This window comes from Rhinoderma darwinii, chromosome 3 (assembly GCF_050947455.1).
Source record: "Rhinoderma darwinii isolate aRhiDar2 chromosome 3, aRhiDar2.hap1, whole genome shotgun sequence".
Classification (NCBI taxonomy): Eukaryota; Metazoa; Chordata; class Amphibia; order Anura; family Rhinodermatidae; genus Rhinoderma; species Rhinoderma darwinii.
The window spans coordinates 188425716-188446974 of record NC_134689.1 but is presented as its reverse complement, the minus strand read 5'-3'; positions in this window follow the sequence as shown (position 1 = coordinate 188446974).

Below are 21259 nucleotides of genomic sequence, written 5' to 3'. Positions count from 1 at the left end.
AAAATGCATTTCAATTGGATAGCAAACTGAGCTGACATTTGTTCTAGCTATTAATACATGGCTCTTTGCAAATAAACTTTTATGAGAACCTTTAAAATTATAAAGTATGAAAATAAAATATAAATAGTTGGTCAGTGTTAGAAAAAATTATAGTCAGTATTATTCTAACTCTTTCTATGCTAATATTTAGCCTGACACTGTCATAAAGCACATTTTAGTTCTGTGTACATTTTATTAGCACTCGACAGTTTAGGGTATGTGCACACACACTAATTACGTCCGTAATTGACAGACGTATTTCGGCCGCAAGTACCGGACCGAACACACTGCAGGGAGCCGGGCTCCTAGCATCATACTTATGTACGACGCTAGGAGTCCCTGCCTCGCTGCGGGACAACTGTCCCGTACTGAAAACATGATTACAGTACGGGACAGTTGTCCTGCAGCGAGGCAGGGACTCCTAGCGTCGTACATAAGTATGATGCTAGGAGCCCAGTTCCCTGCCCTGAGTTCGGTCCGGTACTTGCGGCCGAAATACGTCCGTCAAATACGGACGTAATTAGTGTGTGTGCACATACCCTTAGTGGCTAGATATGACCCCTCAAGCAAAAAGAACTGCAATGAAACATGTTGAACTGAAAGGCTCCATTTTGCAGCTAAAAATAAGCCTAACATAACAAAGCACATCTATCGTTCTAACATTGCATAGTTGGCAACAGTCCCGAATTTGCCGGGACTGTACCGAATTTACAGAGACAATCTCGGCAAATTACTGTCCCGGACCGTGTCCCGGCAACTGGCGACTGCCATATTCAATTGTATCTGCGTCCTCAGGATGCAGATACAATTGAATACTAGGGCCTAGCAGGAAACGATCACTAATGGTGATTCACGCAAGATGAGTAAGGGAAAGGAACCAATTCAGCAGCTCTGTGTTGAGTCCACTCCTTTCACATTTCCTCTGCCCTGTTTCTCCTCATTCCAAGTAGGTGGCTCATCATTGCAGGCTTATCTAAGGGTAAGGCCACACGGTGCGGCCACGTTGCGTTTATGTTGAGTTTTTAAACTGCAGCAAGTCATTTTTCAATAGAAGTCAATGGTGATATTTTGGTTATGGACAGACTGCTGCTATTATATTACAATGTATTCTTTGTGCAGTTAACTGCATCTTCATAATGTCTGACCGCACGCAGTTAATGACCGCGCTGCCAATGTTGTTGCTGAACTGCTTGCGTTTTTGCGAACAGTTCTGCAATGCCTTATATACAGGGAGCACCTATCAAACTTCAACACGGGTGAAAACTATGTCCATCAATTATTTCCTTTAAAAACGCAACAGAACTGCAGCATTACAGAGACAAAAAATGCCTTGCAGTTGACCGTATGCGGTTTTCAAACGCAACAAAACCGCGTCAATGACGCACCGTGGGGCCTTACCCTAAGGGAAGGGGCTCAAGCTGAGTAGCAAGGAGTTGCTGCTGAATACCTTCCAGTATAGTAGTTGGGTCAGGCGGATCACATCCCGCCCTCATCCCTACAGCAACCACATATAATCTATAACTACTCCCCAAATCCCCACTTGTGTCTATCTCCCAAGTAGCTGCACTGCATGATGATAATTTCAAGCAATCTCATCTACATGTTGTGGAATTTTTTTGCATGTAAATTGACCAGCTGTGCGTATTTTAAAATCCGCAGAATGTCAATTTATATTGCGTATCTGACAAGCTTATAAATAAAACACATCAAAATCCGCAGCATAAAACCGTTTGTTTTTCCGCATCAAAATGTAAAATCGCACCTAAAAACGCATTTAGGTGCGGATTTTACCTGCGATATTACCTGCGTTTACCTGCGGTTTTGATGCAGATTTTCTGCACCAAATTCCGCAACTTGTGCATTTTGTCTTAGACGTCACCAGCACAGCTGCTGATTGGCTGACGGTGCTGGCGATGTCTGAGTTTTTTGCAGGCAGATTTTGATCTGCCTGCACGCCGTTTGCCGTTTTTTTTGCAGCGTTTTTCATGGCTTTTTCGCCCATGGCCATTGAGCGCCGCGGGCAAAAAAAACTGATGTCAATGGGAGTTCAGAGACGTAAACACCCGAAGATAGGGCATGTCGCTTCTTTTTCCCGCGAGATGGTTTTTCCGCTCGTGGGAAAAAAACGATTCCGCCTCTCATTGAAATCAATGGGGGGCATTTTCTGACCTTTTTTTGGCGCATCTGCCGACGCGGTTTCAGCGTCAAAAAATGTGTAAAGATATACTCAAATCCTGTCAAACATCCTTGCGGTTATTTTCTGAGGGCTAACATTTATGGGCTGATTAGGAGACTCAGGACCTGGATGGTAGCCCAGATTGCCCTTATTATAATCTGCCCCTGGTAATACATGTGTAGTGACCCACTAGGACCCTACTAAATTATAGAAGATTCATGTTTAATTGATTCTGCACTGTTCACATTGTTTTCTGTTTAATGCGGTGGTATGCCTTTGAGATGGCTCATGGATGAGGTTGCAACAGGTCTGGAAGCTTCTGGAGGGAGGCAGGAGCCAAGTTAGAGTAGGCGGAGCTTCCCCGTCTTCCAGGGCAGTTGAAGGTTGGCAGTTGAAGAGTGAGGTTGTTGGTGGCTGAAGTAAAGTCTGTGAGGAAAAGTGATTATCTGTAGTCCTCGCAGCAATTGCTTGGGTTATAGGTCTCCGGCTAAACTCAGCATTTTAGACTTAGTGTGCACCCTGCAGTTGGGAAATGCACAACAGAAGAGTTGAACTATAGAGGTATAGTAAACGTGTCTCAGAAGATATCTATAGCTGCCACTCAAAGAACTCAGGAAGACTGGAAACCAGCTCCAACCCTGCCGGAGTCCTCTTAAGACCATTTTCCTCTAAGCTGCAATAAACTGTGAGTTTAACCAATTCAAATGTTGTCCAGCCTCCGTCCCCTGACTGGCGTCTGTACCCCAACACCATCAAGGGCAGCTTCCATCTGGGCGGGAGACATTAAACAGGGAGTGCCCCGGGGGAAGAACTACTACCACCATCATCCCAGGTGCGACCCCCTCATCACTGCTCCGGCCCTATGGAGTGAGGCAAGGTTTGGTGGAGGTAATACCAGCCACCGTGAAGACCCCAGACAGAAGGACAATCACCACCCACGTCACTGCCCCTACTACTAACTCCCTTCCTCTCCTACTCTCTCACTGGGTCGCTGCACATGGCAGATAGGTACAGTATACTATGTAAGATAAACAAACAAACAAACTACAGCTCACTTACTTTAGTTAAATGTTTGTTTGATTATTTGTCTGCCTTTCTGTCTTCTCCCAAATATCCTCACCATGTTCACTGCCTCTGTCTTTACTTGAGCTGCTGTTTTCTTTCAAACTTACCACCTATTTATGCCTTTGGTGGATTCTATCTACATCTCTGTCTCCGTTCTTCGCCCATGATCAGCTCACATGCATTATTTACTTTCCTGAATCACCTTAAGGGGAACCTGTCACCAGCATTTCACCTATTAAACCAGCAATACCTGCTGGTAGTGGGTGAAAAATAATTTCTATATAACCTATAATTGTCTTCTTAGTCGGCTCTGTAGCTTTAGTATTCCGTTTTTTAGTGTTCCCACACCGTATGCTCATGAGCATAAAAGAGTCATATCTTTGTTTGAAAAAAGTCATATCTTCATTCCTCAAGTCTTTCTGAGTTTACCCCGCCTCCTTACTATTGATTGACAGCTCCTCGCCTTCCCCAGCACACAAAATCCTGCGCTTGTACATTGATGTCCTCTTCTGGTGTGAGCGCACAAAGGAACACCGGATTATTACGATAAAAGGTGCAAAATGTTTGCAGACCGTTATTTACAGTCGGAGGAGGAGTTTAGGAGAGGGGATAATGGCAATTAACTTTTTATAGCAGCGGCCAGTGAGGGATATGTAAAGTTCAATAGGTGAAATGCTGGTGACAGGTTCCCTTTAAGCTCTCCTGCACATGTGTCGGATTTGTTTTGGAAAATGTGATGCAGGGAATTATAACCAAAAGTCTGCACCAAAACATGTTTTATTTGTTACAGACTTCGGCTGGAATGGTCGCTGTGGACACCAGATGAGGGGGGAGGAAAAAAAATTACTTAACTCCCCCGGGTCTCTCCTAGCGACTTGTCACTTCTCCCAGGGCTGGTGTCAGTGCTGCCAGCCTCCTGGGATTCACAAGAAAACAAGAAAATATATTGCAAGTCGAATAGATTTATTTTTTCACAAAGCCATATATCATATATTATTTCATATGTAATCAGCGTCTTTATATGAATACATGAGTTGAAGCGACTTAATAATGACGTTTCGGCCAATCCACGGCCTTTATCACTGTCGCTGAAAATGTAGTAAAGAATCGTATATGGACGTCTGCCAGACTAGATTACGCTGTAAATGACAGCCCAGAGTGATCTCGATGTGCTGTGCTGTAAATGACACACAAACGTTAGCGAAGTGTCAGGATTCTGAATAGACATCACCTCCTGGCTGGAGGTAATGTATATTCACTGTCAGGACACTTGAGTAACGTTAATGTGTGTGTATGTGGCTGCCCCTAGTGATATAGCTATATCGCTATGTGCTGCGTAAATGAATGGGGAGAAGTGTATGACGATGATTGGTCACTAATTGGTCAGCGTCATACACTTCTCTCCACAACGCCCACTTGGTCAAAAAGTAAAACACGCCCAGTTGTCCATTAAGAAAGTCATTAGCATAAAGCCAAAATTGCTCACAACTCCGTCAAAAATGATAGTTTTCTAAATAAAAAACACTGCTGTAATCTACATTACAGCGTCGATCACATCATGTACAAGATAGGCCACTTATAATGTGGTGACAGAGCCTCTTTAAAGTCACACATCTAAATCGCCCCTCCCCCATTGGGTCTGCAAACATTAAGGAATTACATAGTGATGAGGAGTTCTTTTTTTTAATGAATTCTCTTTTTATTAAATTCTTGATACATAGAAAATAATAACAGAAAAATACAAGAGCACACAGCAATTGTGAGAAACAAGCTCACAATACAGTGAACAGACAATAGTCAAACAGCAAATAGAAAAACACAATCAGGATCTTAAATTGAAAATTGGAATGAACCTGTTATAAGGCTATGATAAAGTAGACACAACTCTAAACTAAAAATCCCAACACAGCAGCATACGTTTACTGGAATAAACAAATACAGACATATGTGAAACACAAAATAGTTACTAGTTAACATTTCCCATATATGTTGGTATAATTTTTTGAACATCCTTTTTTTTTCTAGGACTTTAGCAGCGATTTTCAAGAAAATTTCCAAAACCTTTTTTTTAGAGGGATCAGTTCAGTTCTGAAGTGGCTTTGAGGGCCTTATATATTCTAAAGACACCATAAGTCACCCCATTTTAAAAACTGTACCCCTCAAAGTATACAAAACAGCATTTAGAAAGTTTCCTAAGCCTTTAGATGTTTCACAAGAATTAAAGCAAAGTGGAGTGTAATGACAGGGTAGGGAGACAGACAGGTGAGCCCTAATCTACCCGCCACTCAGTCCCTGCCTACTTGCAACGACCCGTCCTAAGCGACGGGGTACAACTGGGCGACGGTCCCTACGCTCAGTAAGTTCGAGACAGACAAAACAGACAGGGGTACACAGAAGCTAGGGAAACGGGGCAGCTGCCCACGGAGACACCGTGAGCAACAAGAGTGGTGAACGAGCCGAGTCAAACCAGGAGAAAGTGAGGTACAAAACGCTGAGCAGGAGAGAGGTCAGAAAGCCAAGGTCAATAACAAGCAGAGGATCAGTAGTACAAGCAGCAGCAGCAGCAAGCCAGGAAGCAAGCATAGAAGAATAACAGGCAAAGGAGGAACAGGAAAGGCAGGTATAAATAGACAGTGGGCGGGAACTAGCTCCGTCTGGCCAGGCTGTGATAGGCTCTCCCACTCCTAAGCCTGCCATCCTGAGTGGTGGAAGATGGAGTCAGTCTCAGAGACATAGGAGCAGGTGCAGACTGATTGCCCACGGGCGTCGACACAGAACCTGTGTCTGGCAAATCCTTTACAGTACCCCCCTTTTATGAGGGGCCACCGGACCCTTTCTAGGTGGACCTGGTTTATTGGGGAAACGAAGGGGGAACCTCCTGAACAATACCCCAGCGTGAACATCCCGGGTGGGTACCCAAGTCCTCTCCTCAGGCCCGTATCCTCTCCAATGGACCAGGTACTGGAAGGAGCCTTGGACCATCCTGCTGTCCACAATCTCTGCCACCTCAAATTCTACCCCTCAGGGGTGAGAACAGGGACCGGAGGTTTCCTCGAGGGAGCCAAGGACGGGGAGCAGCGTTTGAGGAGGGAGGCATGAAAGACGTTGTGCACTCGAAAAGACGGGGGCAACTCCAGTTGGAAGGAGACAGGGTTAAGGACTTCAATGACCTTGTATGGCCCTATAAACCAGGGAGCAAATTTCTTAGATGGGACTTTAAGGCGCAAATTTTTAGAAGATAGCCACACCAGATCCCTGACCACAAGCAAGGGGTTAGCAGAACGTCTTCTATCTGCCTGAGTCTTTTGTATGCTCTGGGACGCCTCTATGTTCTTCTGAATCTGGGCCCAGACTGTGCACAGTTCCTGATAAACGACATCTACCTCGGGATTGTTGGAACTACCAGGTGAAACAGAGGAGAACCGTGGATTAAACCCAAAATTACAGAAAAAGGGGGAGACCCCTGACGAGTTACTGACCCGGTTATTAAGGGAAAATTTGGCGAGGGGAATGAATGAGACCCAATCATGTTGACAGTCAGAGATAAAACACCTTAAATATTGTTCTAGAGACTGATTAGTCCTCTCCGTCTGGCCATTAGTTTCAGGATGGAAAGCCGAGGAGAAGGACAGATCAATCTCCAACTTTTTACAGAAGGCTCTCCAAAACAATGAAACAAATTGTACCCCTCTGTCAGAAACAATATTGACAGGAACCCCATGGAGACGCAGGATGTGTTTGATAAACAAGGTAGCTAACGTCTTAGCATTGGGTAGTTTCTTGAGGGGCACAAAGTGGCACATCTTACTGAAGCGGTCTACTACAACCCACAGCCCCGACTTGCCTTGAGATGGAGGCAAATCGGTGATAAAATCCATGGAGATATGGGTCCAAGGTCTCTGGGGAATGGGCAAAGAACATAGTAAGCCCGCTGGTCGGAACCTGGGAGTCTTGGACCTAGCACAAACCTCACAAGCGGCGACGTAGGCCTTAACGTCTTTAAGCAACCCAGGCCACCAGTAGTTTCTGGCATTGAGGTGCTTGGTACCCAGGATGCCTGGATGGCCAGATAGTGCAGAGTCAGGATTTTCCCTAAGTACCCTTGCAGGGGAACAAACAGCTTGTTCTCAGGAAGGTTCCCGGGTGCTGAACCTTGATCAGCCGCAATTTCGGAGACTAAATCAGAATCAATAGAGGAAATGATTATACCTGGAGGCAAAACACAAGCAGGATCCTCCTCCGAAGGAGGGCTGGCCATGAAGCTACGCGACAGTGCATCAGCTTTAATATTTTTAGACCCAGCCCTATAGGTGACCTAAAAGTTGAATCTGGTAAAAAATAACACCCATCGAGCTTGTCTCGGGTTTAGCCTCCGGGCAGATTCTAAGAAAACAAGATTCTTGTGGTCGGTAAGGACCGTTTCCTGGTGCCTAGTCCCCTCCAGGAAGTGGCGCCACTCTTCAAATTTAATGGCTAAGAGTTCGCGGTTGCCAATATCATAGTTACTCTCAGTGGGCGAAAACTTCCTGGAGAAGTAGGCACAGGGACGGAGATGGGTGAGGGACCTGGTACCCTGGGACAAGACAGTCCCCACTCCCACCTCGGACGCGTCAACCTCCACGATAAATGGCTCCATTTGGTTGGGCTGAACCAGCACTGGGGCCGAGATAAAGCACTTCTTAAGGACCTCAAATGCCTGGACAGCCTCAGGAGGCCAGTGGAGGAGATCAGCACCATTGCGAGTGAGATCCGTAAGAGGCTTAGCGATGACCGAGAAGTTAGCAATAAATCTCCTGTAATAATTAGCTAATCCCAGGAAGCACTGTAACGCCTTCAGGGAGGCAGGTTGGACCCATTCCACCACAGCCTGGACCTTGGAGGGGTCCATGCGGAATTTATGAGGAGTGAGGATTTGACCCAAAAATGGTATCTCTTGCACCCCAAACACACATTTTTTGGTCTTAGCAAACAGTTTGTTTTCCCGAAGCACCTGGAGCACCTTCCTGACATGCTCAATGTGGGAGGACCAGTCCTTGGAAAACACAAGTATGTCATCAAGGTACACTACAAGAAATACCCCCAAATAGTCTCTTAAAATCTCATTTATGAAATTCTGGAAGACCGCGGGAGCATTACACAACCCAAAGGGCATGACGAGGTATTCAAAATGACCTTCGGGCATGTTAAACGCAGTCTTCCACTCATCCCCCTCTTTGATGTGGATAAGGTTATAAGCCCCCCGTAGATCAAACTTAGAGAACCATTGGGCCCCCTGAACCTGATTGAAGAGATCAGGAATCAAAGGAAGGGGGTACTGGTTTCCTTACAGTGACCTTATTCAAGTTCCGGTAGTCGATGCACGGCCTAAGACCACCATCCTTCTTCCCTACGAAGAAGAAGCCAGCACCTACCGGAGAAGTAGAGGGGCGAATGTAACCCTTGGCCAGGCATTCCTGGATATACTCTCTCATGGCTTCACGTTCGGGACAAGAGAGATTGAATATCCTACCCTTAGGGAGCTTAGCTCCTGGTACCAAATCGATTGCACAATCGTATTCTCTATGAGGAGGTAACACTTCGGAGGCCTCTTTAGAGAAAACATCAGCGAAGTCCTGAACAAACTCAGGTAGAGTGTTCACCTCCTCAGGGAGAGAAATAGAATTAACAGAAAAACATGACGTCATGCATTCATTACCCCATTTGGTAAGATCCCCAGTATTCCAGTTAAACGTGGGACTATGCAACTGCAACCAGGGAAGGCCTAAAACCAAATCGGACGATAATCCCTGCATCACCAGTACAGAGCACTGCTCCAAATGCATGGAGCCAACAAGGAGTTCAAAAACAGGGGTATGCTGTGTAAAATAACCATTAGCAAGAGGAGTGGAGTCGATACCCCCTACCGGGACAGGTTTAGGCAAATCAATCAATGGCATAGCTAGAGACATAGCAAATTCCACAGACATAATATTAGCAGAAGACCCTGAATCCACGGAGGCACTGCCGGTAGCAGACCTACCCTCAAAAGAGACCTGAAAGGGAAGCAAGATTTTATTAGGTTTCATCTTTACGGGAAATACCTGTGCTCCCAAGTGACCTCCCCGATGATCACTTAGGCGCGGAAGTTCTTCCGGCTGCTTATTCTTACGCCCAGGACAGTTGTTCACGTAATGCTTGTCATCCCCACAGTAGAAGCAGAGACCATTTTTCCTGCGGAACTCTCTACGTTGTTGGGGGGACACGGAGGCTCCGAGTTGCATAGGTTCATCCGAGTTTTCCGTGGAAGAATAAAGCAACGGAACCTCGGGAGCCATCATGGGGGAGTCAGAGGAGAAGGCACAAAAACGCTCAAGTCGTCGTTCCCTGAGACGTCGGTCAAGTCGTACCGCTAAAGCCATAACCTGATCTAGGGAGTCAGCAGAGGGCTCGCTAACTAGCAGGTCTCTCAGGGCGTTCGACAGACCCAATCTAAACTGGCACCTCAAGGCAGGGTCATTCCAGCGAGAAGCTACACACCACTTCCTAAAGTCAGAACAATACTCCTCTACAGGTCTCTTACCCTGACGTAAGGTCACCAGCTGACTCTCGGCAAAGGCAGTCTTGTCAGTTTCGTCATAAATGAGCCCGAGAGCAGAAAAGAATAGATCAACGGAGGAAAGTTCAGGGGCGTCAGGAGCCAAGGAGAAGGCCCATTCTTGGGGCCCGTCCTGGAGCCGGGACATAATTATACCCACCCGCTGGCTCTCAGAACCTGAGGAGTGGGGCTTTAAGCGAAAATAGAGTCTACAACTCTCCCGAAAGGAGAAAAAAGTCTTCCGGTCCCCTGAGAACCGGTCAGGCAACTTGAGGTGGGGTTCAAGAGGTGAGGTGGGGGGCACTACCAGGGAAGCATCACGCAGATTGTCCCTCTGAGCCAGGGCCTGGACCTGTAGGGAGAGGCCCTGCATCTGCTGAGCCAGGGTCTCAAGGGGGTCCATAGATGTGTCAGGGACCAGGGTAGACTAGGTATATGGGCCTGTGATTATGTAATGACAGGGTAGGGAGACAGACAGGTGAGCCCTAATCTACCCGCCACTCAGTCCCTGCCTACTTGCAACGACCCATCCTAAGCGACGGGGTACAACTGGGCGACGGTCCCTACGCTCATAGGGGTACACAGAAGCTAGGGAAACGGGGCAGCTGCCCACGGAGACACCGTGAGCAACAAGAGTGGTGAACGAGCCGAGTCAAACCAGGAGAGAGCGAGGTACAAAACGCTGAGCAGGAGAGTGGTCAGAAAGCCAATGTCAATAACAAGCAGAGGATCAGTAGTACAAGCAGCAGCAGCAAGCCAGGAAACAAGCATAGAAGAATCACAGGCAAAGGAGGAACAGGAAAGGCAGGTATAAATAGACAGTGGGCGGGAACTAGCTCCGTCTGGCCAGGCTGTGATAGGCTCTCCCACTCCTAAGCCTGCCATCTTGAGTGGTGGAAGATGGAGTCAGTCTCACAGACATAGGAGCAGGTGCAGACTGATTGCCCAAGTGCGTCGACACAGAACCTGTGTCTGGCAAATCCTTTACATGGAGATTACATTTTTTTCTGTTTTCTGTAACACAGACTGTTTTACCAGAAAAACGCAATTTAATATTTATTGCCCAGGTTCTGCAGTTTTTAGAAATATCCCACATGTGGCCCTAGTGTGCTACATGACTGAAATACTGGCCTCAGACGCAAAGGAGCACCTAGTGGATTTTAAGTCCTTCTTCTTATTAGAATACATTTTAGGCACCATATCAGGTTTGAAGAGGTTTTTTGATGACAAAACAGAAAACACCCCCAAAAAGAACCCATTGTGGAAACTATACCACCAAGGAATTTATCTAGGGGTATAGTGAGCAATTTGACTCCACAGGTTTTTTGCTAAATGTATTGGACTTAGGCCGTGAAAATCAAAAATTTTTAATTTTTTTCTCAGATTTTTTTAATTTCAATAAGGAATAAAGGAGAAGTTCTCATTAACTGTTCTTGGGACACAAGTCAGAGCTCAGAAAGGAAGGAGCGCTAATTGGCTTTTGGAGCTCAAACTTTGCTGTAATGGTTTTTGGGTGCAAATTTGTATTTGCAAAGCCCCTGAGGGACCAAAACAGTAAAAAAAAACAAAAGTGATCCCATTTGGGAAACTGCACCCCTCAAAGTATGTATCTAGGGGTATAGTGAGCATTTAGACCCCACAGGTCTTTTGCAGAACTTACTGGAATTAGGCCGTGAAAATGAAAATCTATATTTTTTTCCTTTAAATTGTAGAATTTTTCATTTTTATAAGGGATAAAGGAGAAAAAGAATCCCAACATTTGTAAAGCGATTTCTCCTGAGTATGGAAATACCCCACATGTGGTAATAATACCGCCATGTTGCATTTGCAGGGGTACGAGTACAGTAGAAACCCCTGAGAAGTGACTCCATTTTGGAAACTGCACCCCCCAGGGCATTCATCTAGGGGTGTAGTGAGCATTTTGACCCCACAGGTGTTTCATAGATTTTATTAGAATTAAGAATTGAAAATGAACAATTTATTTTTTTCAAAAAATATGTAGATTTAGCTCCCAATTTTTCATTTTCATAAAAGGGTAATAGGAGAAAAAGCACCACAAAATTTGTTACTCAATATCTCCCGAATATGGCAATACCCTATATGTGGTTGTAAACTGCTGATTGGGCACATGACAGGGCTCAGAAATAAAGGTGCGCCATTTGGCATTTGAAACTCAGATTTTGCTGATCGAGCACTATGCCACATTTGCAAAGCCCCTGAGGTAACAGAGTACAGTGGAAACCCCCAATAAATGACCCCATTTTGGAAACTACACCCCTCAAGGCATTTTTTAAGGGTTTTAGTGAGCAAATTGACACCACAGGTGGTTTTTTTATTAGAAATGAATGCACAGTAGATAATGCAAAGTGAAAATATTTTTTTTTATACAGATATGTCATTTCAGTGCTCATTATGTGGTGCCCAACTTGTGCCACTATGAAAAGACAGCTATCTAATTATTATGCCGGGTTTCCAGGCTTCAGATACACCCTACACGTTGCCCTAATCTTTTGCCTGGACATATGGAAGGGTTCAGGAGTGAAAAAGCACCATCCGCATTTGAGGTAATTTTTGCGATTTATGCAGCATTGGCCGACAATTCCAGGGCTCTAAGGTCAAATAGTAAAATAAACCCCAAGAAGTGACCCTATTTTGGAAACGACACCCCTCAAGGCATTTATCAAGAAGGAATTGTGTCATCATTTTCTGAGAGCCATAACTTTTTTATTTTTTCAACTGAGCTGTGTTAGGGCTTATTTTTTGCGGGACAATCTGTAGTTTTCATTGGTACCCTTTTGGGGTATATAAGACTTTTGAATCACTTTTTAGTAAATTTTTTGGGAAGCAAGGTGACCAAAAAATAGCACTTCTGGTATTGTTTTCTATTCTTTTTTTACGGCCTTTATTAAACGCTATAAATGACATATTTACTTTATTCTGCGGGTCAATCAGATTATTGTGATACCAAATGTATATAGTTTTTTTTATGTTTTACAACGTTAGCATTGTATTTTGCGGGAAGAGCTGTAGTTGTTTTGGTATTGGTATCATTTTTGGGTATCTGTGACTTTTTGATCACTTTTTATTCCATTTTTCTGGGAGGCGAGGTGACCAAAAAATAGCATTGTTTTTTTATTATGTTTTTTTACGGCATTCACCATGCGGGAAAAATAATGTTATAGTTGAAGTCGTTACAGACATGGAGATACCAAATATGTGTACATTTTTTATGTATTCCCATAATAAAATATTTATTATGGGAAAAAAGGCGTTGTGATTTTTTTTAACTTGAAACTTCATTTTTATTAACTTTTTTAACTTTTTTTTGTCCCACTAGGGTACTTGAAGGCCTGAAGCCCTGATCACTTTTCTAATACACCGCACTACCACGTAATGCAGGGTATTAGAGCTGTCAGTTATATACTGACAGCGAGCCTATTAGGTCCCGCCTCTGGCTTTCTTCATTGCTACAGGGCTGTACATTTTCTTCATTCAAGGCAAATATACAATTTGGAAGTCTTTATCTGTATCTTAATACCCTGGTATCCCAAGGCATAGTGGCTTATTGCACCCAGGGCACATGTTTCCTTAGCTCTCTCTAGCAATAATCCTTGCTTTACTAAAGAAGTTTTATGAAGCTGCCCACCATATGCCAAACTGCAATGTCATCATTTATTATTCATTGCTAGTCAAAGCAAATAAAAAATACATCACATCTACTGAAAGTACAATCAAATTAATCTACATAAACTGTGATTCAGTTTAATTATGATGTAATTCTTTAGTCTCGGTGAATGCTCAACTGTCAAATAGTAAAATCCTCAGCATATACAAAGAGATGATCATGACATAGAAAACCTCTCACATGATATTAATTTCTAGAATTTAATAGAAAAATAATTTTATCTTGTGGTTACAGGGTGCTTCATCCTGTACATGCCACTATTAGGATCACAGCAGGAGTTGACACAAGCACCATTAATTATCTGGAAATGATGGTCTACTGGGAGTTTAATGACATCACTGCTGTTATCTTCATTATCTTATCTATAGTAATTATAGGAACTCAGGACTCAACAGTCCTTTTATATTGGAATTTTGTAAGGAAATCAGGTGACATACAAAATACATTTTATTTCAATTTTATTAAAGCAATTTCCCAAACAACAATTTTTCTGATTGACATTAAACAATGTTGCAAGTCCCATGTGTTACAAAAAATGTACAGAGTGAACTGTGTGGAGTAAAGAGGCTTTCAAATATATTAAAATACTAGACAGAAAACTTTCAGATGGAGTAAGGCAAAACCCTATGCCTATGTCAACAAAATGAGTACGGCTTTCGCTATAAAATTGAAAGTGCCAGGCCTATAATGCCTGAAGAGGTATTAAAGAGGCTCTGTCACCACATTATAAGTGGTGGTATGGCAGCTGGCCAACAGGGTGCAGGTCACAGTTCACAGTTTGCATAAGGTACCTGTGGCAGCTCGGACAGTAGCAAGGCAGACTCGGCTGGGACTAGGCAGCAGGTAGACGTCAGGCGTGGAGCAGCAGGAGAGGCGTAGGTACAGCACAGCACGGCTACCGCACAACACGGCACTGGAACAGGATAGCACGGGATACAGGACACAGGATACAGGAACAGGAACACTGGAACTGGAAAACACTAGGAGGCCATTTGCAAGACAAACTAGGATACGACAAACAACGCTCAGGCATGGAAGTGGTCACTGCGGAACAGGACGGCCGCATGTGCAGACATCTCTGGAGAGAAGGGCGTCAACTGGATGAAAGGAGTTCGTGGTCAGCGACCACGGACGTTACACATATATTGTACATGATGTGATCGGTGCTGTAATGTAGATTACAGCAGTGTTTTTTATTTAGAAAAACAATCATTTTTGATGGAGTTATGACCTATTTTAGATTTATGCTAATGAGTTTCTTAATGGACAACTGGGCGTGTTTTACTTTTTGGCCAAGTGGGCATTGTGGAGAGAAGTGTTTGATGCTGACCAATCAGTGACCAATCAGCATCATACACTTCTCTCCATTCATTTACACAGCACATAGCGATATAGCTATATCGCTATGTGTAGCCACATACACAAACACTAACGTTACTGCAGTGTCCTGACAGTGAATTTACATTACCTCCAGCCAGGATGTGATGTGTATTCAGAATCCTGACACTTCGCTAACACAATCCTGACACTACAGCACAGCAAGCGCAATCAGCGAAAAGATCATTGGCACAAGCCCCAAGGCATATATCCCACCCCAAACATTTGTTTTTATATATATATATATATATATATATATATATATATATATATAAAATAAAATGAAGACCGCTTTTATAATACTTGATAAGCTAGGATGTCACGTTGGGTACGTGGACCCTCTGGGCCGTACCACACAGCAGGGCACAGGTCACAGCCTATAGTTCGTATAGGTGTACCTGTGGTAGCTCAGACAGTAGCAAGATAGGCTCGGCTAAGACTAGGCAGCAGGCAGGCACCAGGCATGAAATAGCAGGACAGGCATGGTACTCAGCGGAGCACGACTCCAACTCAATACGGCACTTGCACCGGGATAGCACGGGATACAGGCTACAGGTAGCAGGAACGGGAAACACTGGGAACTGGAAAACACTTAGGAGACCATTTGCAAAGACAGACTAGTGTAACGACAATAAAGCACAGACAATGCAGGGAGGGGCAGAGCCCTTCTTATAGTAAAGGGTGATCTGGGAGCAATCAGCTCAATCTCACACATGTGTGCGCTCTGGCTCCTTAAGGCTGGACTGAACTCGCGAGCGCACTCTAGTGGTGGCTGCGGAACAGGACGGCCGCATGTGCAGACATCTCTGGAGAGATGGGCATCGACAGGATGGGAGGAGTTCGTGGTCAGTGACCACGGACTTTACTGAGGATACAACGGGTCAGCAGTAAACTGTCCGTGGATATTATTTTGCAACAAATAGCAGTTCTGTTGGGACTGGAACCATTATCCATAGAAGATATAGCCCCAAATACTTTGCCTTGTTGTAAAAACTAATCTATGTATGATAGTATAACCAAGGTTTCTATCTTTTCTGCTGCCTGAGGCGAAGATTTAAATGTAGCCCCCCAGATCTTAATTGACATCCCACAGGCTGTTCTACATCAATACCAGCCTCCTCCAACTCTTTCAGATGCACCGTTGCGTTATACTCCCCTGGCATGCACGGTGCAGCAATGAAGCCGGGCAGAAAACACCTCGCTGCATGGTGCATGGCCATGCAATGGAGCATCCGAGAAAGTTGGAGGAGACTGGTAGTGATGTAGAACAGCCAGGGGGAAGTCAATCAAGCATGGAAAGGTGGGTTTGTAGTCAGGATTGTGTGACTTTTCAGAATGGCGGCACCACCACATGACAAATTAGCATACAGCTGTAGATAGTGCCCCTGTAGATATTGACCCCCCATACCCATAAAGCCCCCACAGATAGAGCCCCCTGTTGATAATGCCACTCACACTATTAACTAAAAAAAAGAACTTTACATACTCACCTTATCCCGTACCCACGCCATCCTCTAGCAACACAGACCTGCTCTCTTCTGAGGAGGTCTGCTGGAGCTGAATGGTTCAAGTGGCGCGGCATCATTGAAAAGCGCTGAGTGGCATTCAAGCGCCTTTCAATGATACAAAGCGCAATGATACGCCATTGAAAAGCACTAAATGGCAGGGCAAGGAACTAATGTTCCTTGCTTTTGCCAGCGCTAGTAATTGTATCTGCGTCCTATAGACGAAGATACAATCATAGTGCAGGAGGGGATGGTGGCGGTTGGTTTCAGTGGCGCTGCCGCCCCCTCAAAATGGCAAAAGGCCGGTGCCTGAAGCGAAAGTCTTACCTCGCCACATGGACGGTGTGGCCCTGAGTAGATACATACTTTATACATACAGTACATACATTACACATACCATACATACATACATACATACATTACACACTACACATACAGTACATACATTACACATAGAGTACATACATACATTACACATACAGTACCTACATACATTATACACTACACAAACACATTACATTTACCTTTTGTGTAGGCTGCTGCCTATATGTATCTTTCTCTTTCTGTGCATATAGACTTCAGGGAAAATCAGTAGAAGAGGTGGTGAGTCCATGGCAGAATTTCCCCTCAGCCTTTTCATGCCGGCCGCAGTGAAGAGCAGATACCGTTCTCGTCTCCCTCTCCATCCCGAAATTGAGCAGGATCGTATTACAATAGCTCTGCTATTGTAATGACAGGAGATTTGTAGGCAGGGGGGGTTATTAAGGTGGCATAGAAGAGATTTTTTTTTTAAGGACGCAGTACATCTTACAGCTGCTAAGTGGAGGGTACCTCGGCCAGCAGCTCTGTAATGCCGCCCCCTCTAAGACTCTGCACCCGCGGCCTAAGGCCAGAGGCTGAGCTATCTTCATGGTAGATGCGGCCCTGAGTATAACTCTAAATAACACAGTCATGCAGTTACTTTGTAATATCACTATACAAGGGTCAAATAATATCGCCACATCATGACTGCATATTACCACCACATAATGTCTAAATAATACCACCATACTGTTGCTGAATAAAAAAAAAACACTATACAAAGACCAATATTACTACCATACAGTGAACATATGGTAGTAGAAACCAGTTCTACACAGGAGTTCTGCAGACCATATAAGTGAATACAGTACAGTTGAATCTGGTGACTCATAGGTGAAGTATTCTCTGATTAGAGTCATTCACTCTCCCTTCTTTTCTCCATCTAAACTAGACCGCCTTACGACTTCTCCAAACCATGAGTTTGTTCTCCAGACGTCATTGACACATCGCTTTTCCATCACCCTCCCCAACTACTGCCCACCCTCTACACATTCTTCTCATCCTACGCTGCTTTAACAGTACAATCCTGCTGCTTCCCCATTACTGTGCCTGCTACTGCCCGAGGTGCCCACATTACTGTATCTGCAATAATGGTGTCATAACTAAAGTTACCCAAAAACGAATAGTATCAAACAGATAGTGCCCCATACGGTAATCCCTATAAATTAATGTGCCTGTCTTTGTGCCCCAGACAGCAATAGTGCCCTGTTAGTGACATTGGCACCTTAATAGGTCCCTTTTTGTGCCTCCACACAGTAATAGTGCCACTTTGTGCCCCTTCACAGTAGTCTTACTCCCTTGCTGCCCGTACGCACTACCAGTTACCCTTTACTGCTCCTAAACAATTATAATGCCTCCTTGCTAACCCTAAACAGCAACAGTGCCCACTTAATGTCCCCCACTTAATAAAAGTGCCCTTAGTGCCCTCCACACAATAATAGTCCACGTTAGTTGCCTCCACACAGTAATAGTGTCCCCTTAGAAAGCCCTTAACCCATTCCCGCAAAATCACATACAGTTACGTCATGAGCGCTAGTGTGTTAGCGCTTTTTCACATAACTGTACCTGATGGTGATGGAGCTGGTTTAGAAGCTGGGTGTCGGCTTTATATTACAGCTGACACCCTGCTGTAATGGCTAGGACCAGAGCTAGCCTCTAGCCTCCTGGTCTGCCAAGTATGGAAGCCTTTTAAGTGAATCCCGGAGGCTTGCTATCAGGGCCAAGAAGATGAGCCTGCGCCATCAGCCGCGGGTGTCAGCTGTTTGTCACAGCTGACAGCCTGCTGTAATGGCAGGGTTTAATCTGGCCAATTAATCCCTTAGCTGCAGCAATCGAAGGTAATCGATGCATCTAGCTGATTAGATCGCACCCGATGGCTGCTATGGCAACGATCGTCACCCGCATGGTTGCCGATGATTGCTATGGCAACCGGAGGCCTAACAATGGCCTCCTTGTATGGACACCTATTAGACCCCGCCCGGAGGCGAGGCATAATAGGCTTGCTGTCAGTGAATAGCTGACTGCTTAAACACACAGCACTATGTAGGTTAGAATAGCGATCAGGGCTTCATGCCTTCAAGTCCCATAGTGGGACAAAAAAAGTTCATAAAATTGTTGTAAAAAGTTAAAGAATAAAGGTTTCAAGCTTAAAAAACAATAACCGCCTTTTTTCACATAATTCTTTTATTATAGGAAAAAACTGTAAACATTATATAAAATGTACATATATTTGGTATCACCGCATCTGTAACGACCCGAACTATAAAAATATCACACTATTTTATCTGCACGGTGAATACCATAAAAAAATAATAAAACAAAAAATCATTGTAGAATTGCTGTTTTTTGGGCACCTTGCTTGTGATAACAAAAATCGCATGTACCCCTAAATAGTACCAATGAAAACTACAGATTGTCCCACAACAAATAAGCCCAAACACAGCTCCATTGGAGAAAAAAAAGCAAAATGTGCAGTGTTCCAAAAGCGCATAAGATTGGGCACCATTTATCAGTGCGACACTGGCCATATATCTGCGGATTATTATTTCATTATCCCATTATCATACCCTTTTCTTATCCCCTGATGCACTCTGCACAGCTTCCATATACCCTGATGTACTCTGCATAGCTTACATATGCCCCCACATTATAAACTGAAATACCAGCAAAACCCCAAACAGAGCTACCACTAAGCAAAATCTACGCTCCAAAAGCCAAATGGCGTTCCCTCCCTACTGAGCCCTGCAGCGTGCCCAAACAGCAGTTTACGTCCACATATATGGCATCGCTATACCCGGGAGAACGCGCTTACCAGTTTGAGGTATTTGTCTTCAGTGGCACGAACTGGGCACAACATATTGTGCACTAAAATGGCATACCTGTGGAAAATTGGGATCAAAATGCTCACTACACCCCTAGATAAATGCCCTGAGGGGTATAGTTTCCAAAATGGAGTTACTTCTCAGGGGTTTATAGTGTACTGGTACCTCAGGGGCTCTGCAAATTTGCCATGGCGCCCAAAAAACAATCAAGCAAAATCTGCATGCCAAGTAGCACTCCTGCCATTCTGAACCCTGCGGTGTGTTCAAACAGCAGTTTATGACCACATATGGGGTTTTGCTGTACTGGGGAGAAATTGCTTTACAAGCGTTGGGGCGCTTTTTTGCTTTTATTCCTTGTGAAAATGAAAAAAATTAAAAATTTTAGTGTCAAAAATGTAGATTTTCATTTTCACTGCCTAATTCCAATAAATTCAGCAAAAAAAAAACAGTAGGGTCAAAATGCTCACTATACCGCTAGCTAAATTCCTTGAGGGGTGTAGTTTCCCAAAGGGGGTCACTTTTGCAGGTTTTGCCCTGTTTTCGGCCCTCTGGGGCTTTGCAAATGTGACATGGCGCCGCAAACCATTCCAGCAAAACTTGAGCTCCAGAAGTCAAATGGAGCTCCTTCCCTCCTAAGTTCTACCCTGTGTTCAAACAGTAGTTTATTACCACATATGGGGTATTGCTGCACTCAGAAGAGTTTGCTTTACAATGTTAGTGTGCTTTTTCTCCTTTATCTATTGTGAAAATGAAAAACATCTGAGCTAAAACTAAATTTTATTAGAAAAATTGTAGATTTTCAATTTCACAGCCTAAATCCAATTAATTCTGCAACAAAAACTGTGGGGTCGAAATGCTAACTATATCCATAGAAAAATTCCTTGAGAGGTGTAGTTTCCAAAATGGGGTCACTTTTGGGGGTTTGCACTGTTTTGGTCCCTCCAGGGCTTTGCAAACACAACATCACATTGAAAACGATTCCAGCAAAATCTGCTCTCCAAAATCCAAATGGCGCTCCTTTCCTTTTTAGCTCTGCCGTGGGTCCAAACAGCAGTGTATTAGCACATATGGGGTACTTCCGTAATCAGGAGAAGTTGCTTTACAAATGCTGGGGTGCTTTTTGTCCTTTATTCCTTGTAAAAGTTAAAAATTTCATTTTTACAGACTAATTCCAATAAATTAAGCAACAAAAACTGTGGGGTAAATATGCTAACTATACCACTAGATACTTTTTTTTTTTTGAGGTGTGTAGTTTCTATAATGGGCTCACTTTGGGGGGTTTCCACTGTTTTGGCACAACAAGACCTCTTCAAACCTAACATAGTGCCTAATATATATATATATATATATATATATATATATATATATATATATATATATATATATTATTTTATTTTTTTAAATGAGGCCCCAAAATCCACTAGATGCTTTTTTGTTCTCAGGCCTGTGTTTCAGTCCATTAGGACACTAGTACCACATATGGAACATTTCCAAAAACTGCAGGATCTGGGAAATAAAGATTGAGTTGAGTTTCTCTGGTAAGTCCATGTGTTACAGAAAAAGATGTACTACAAATTATTTTTTGGCAGAAAAAAAACAAAATTGTAAATTTCACCTCTACTTTACTTTAATTCCCGTGAAATGCCTAAAAGGTTA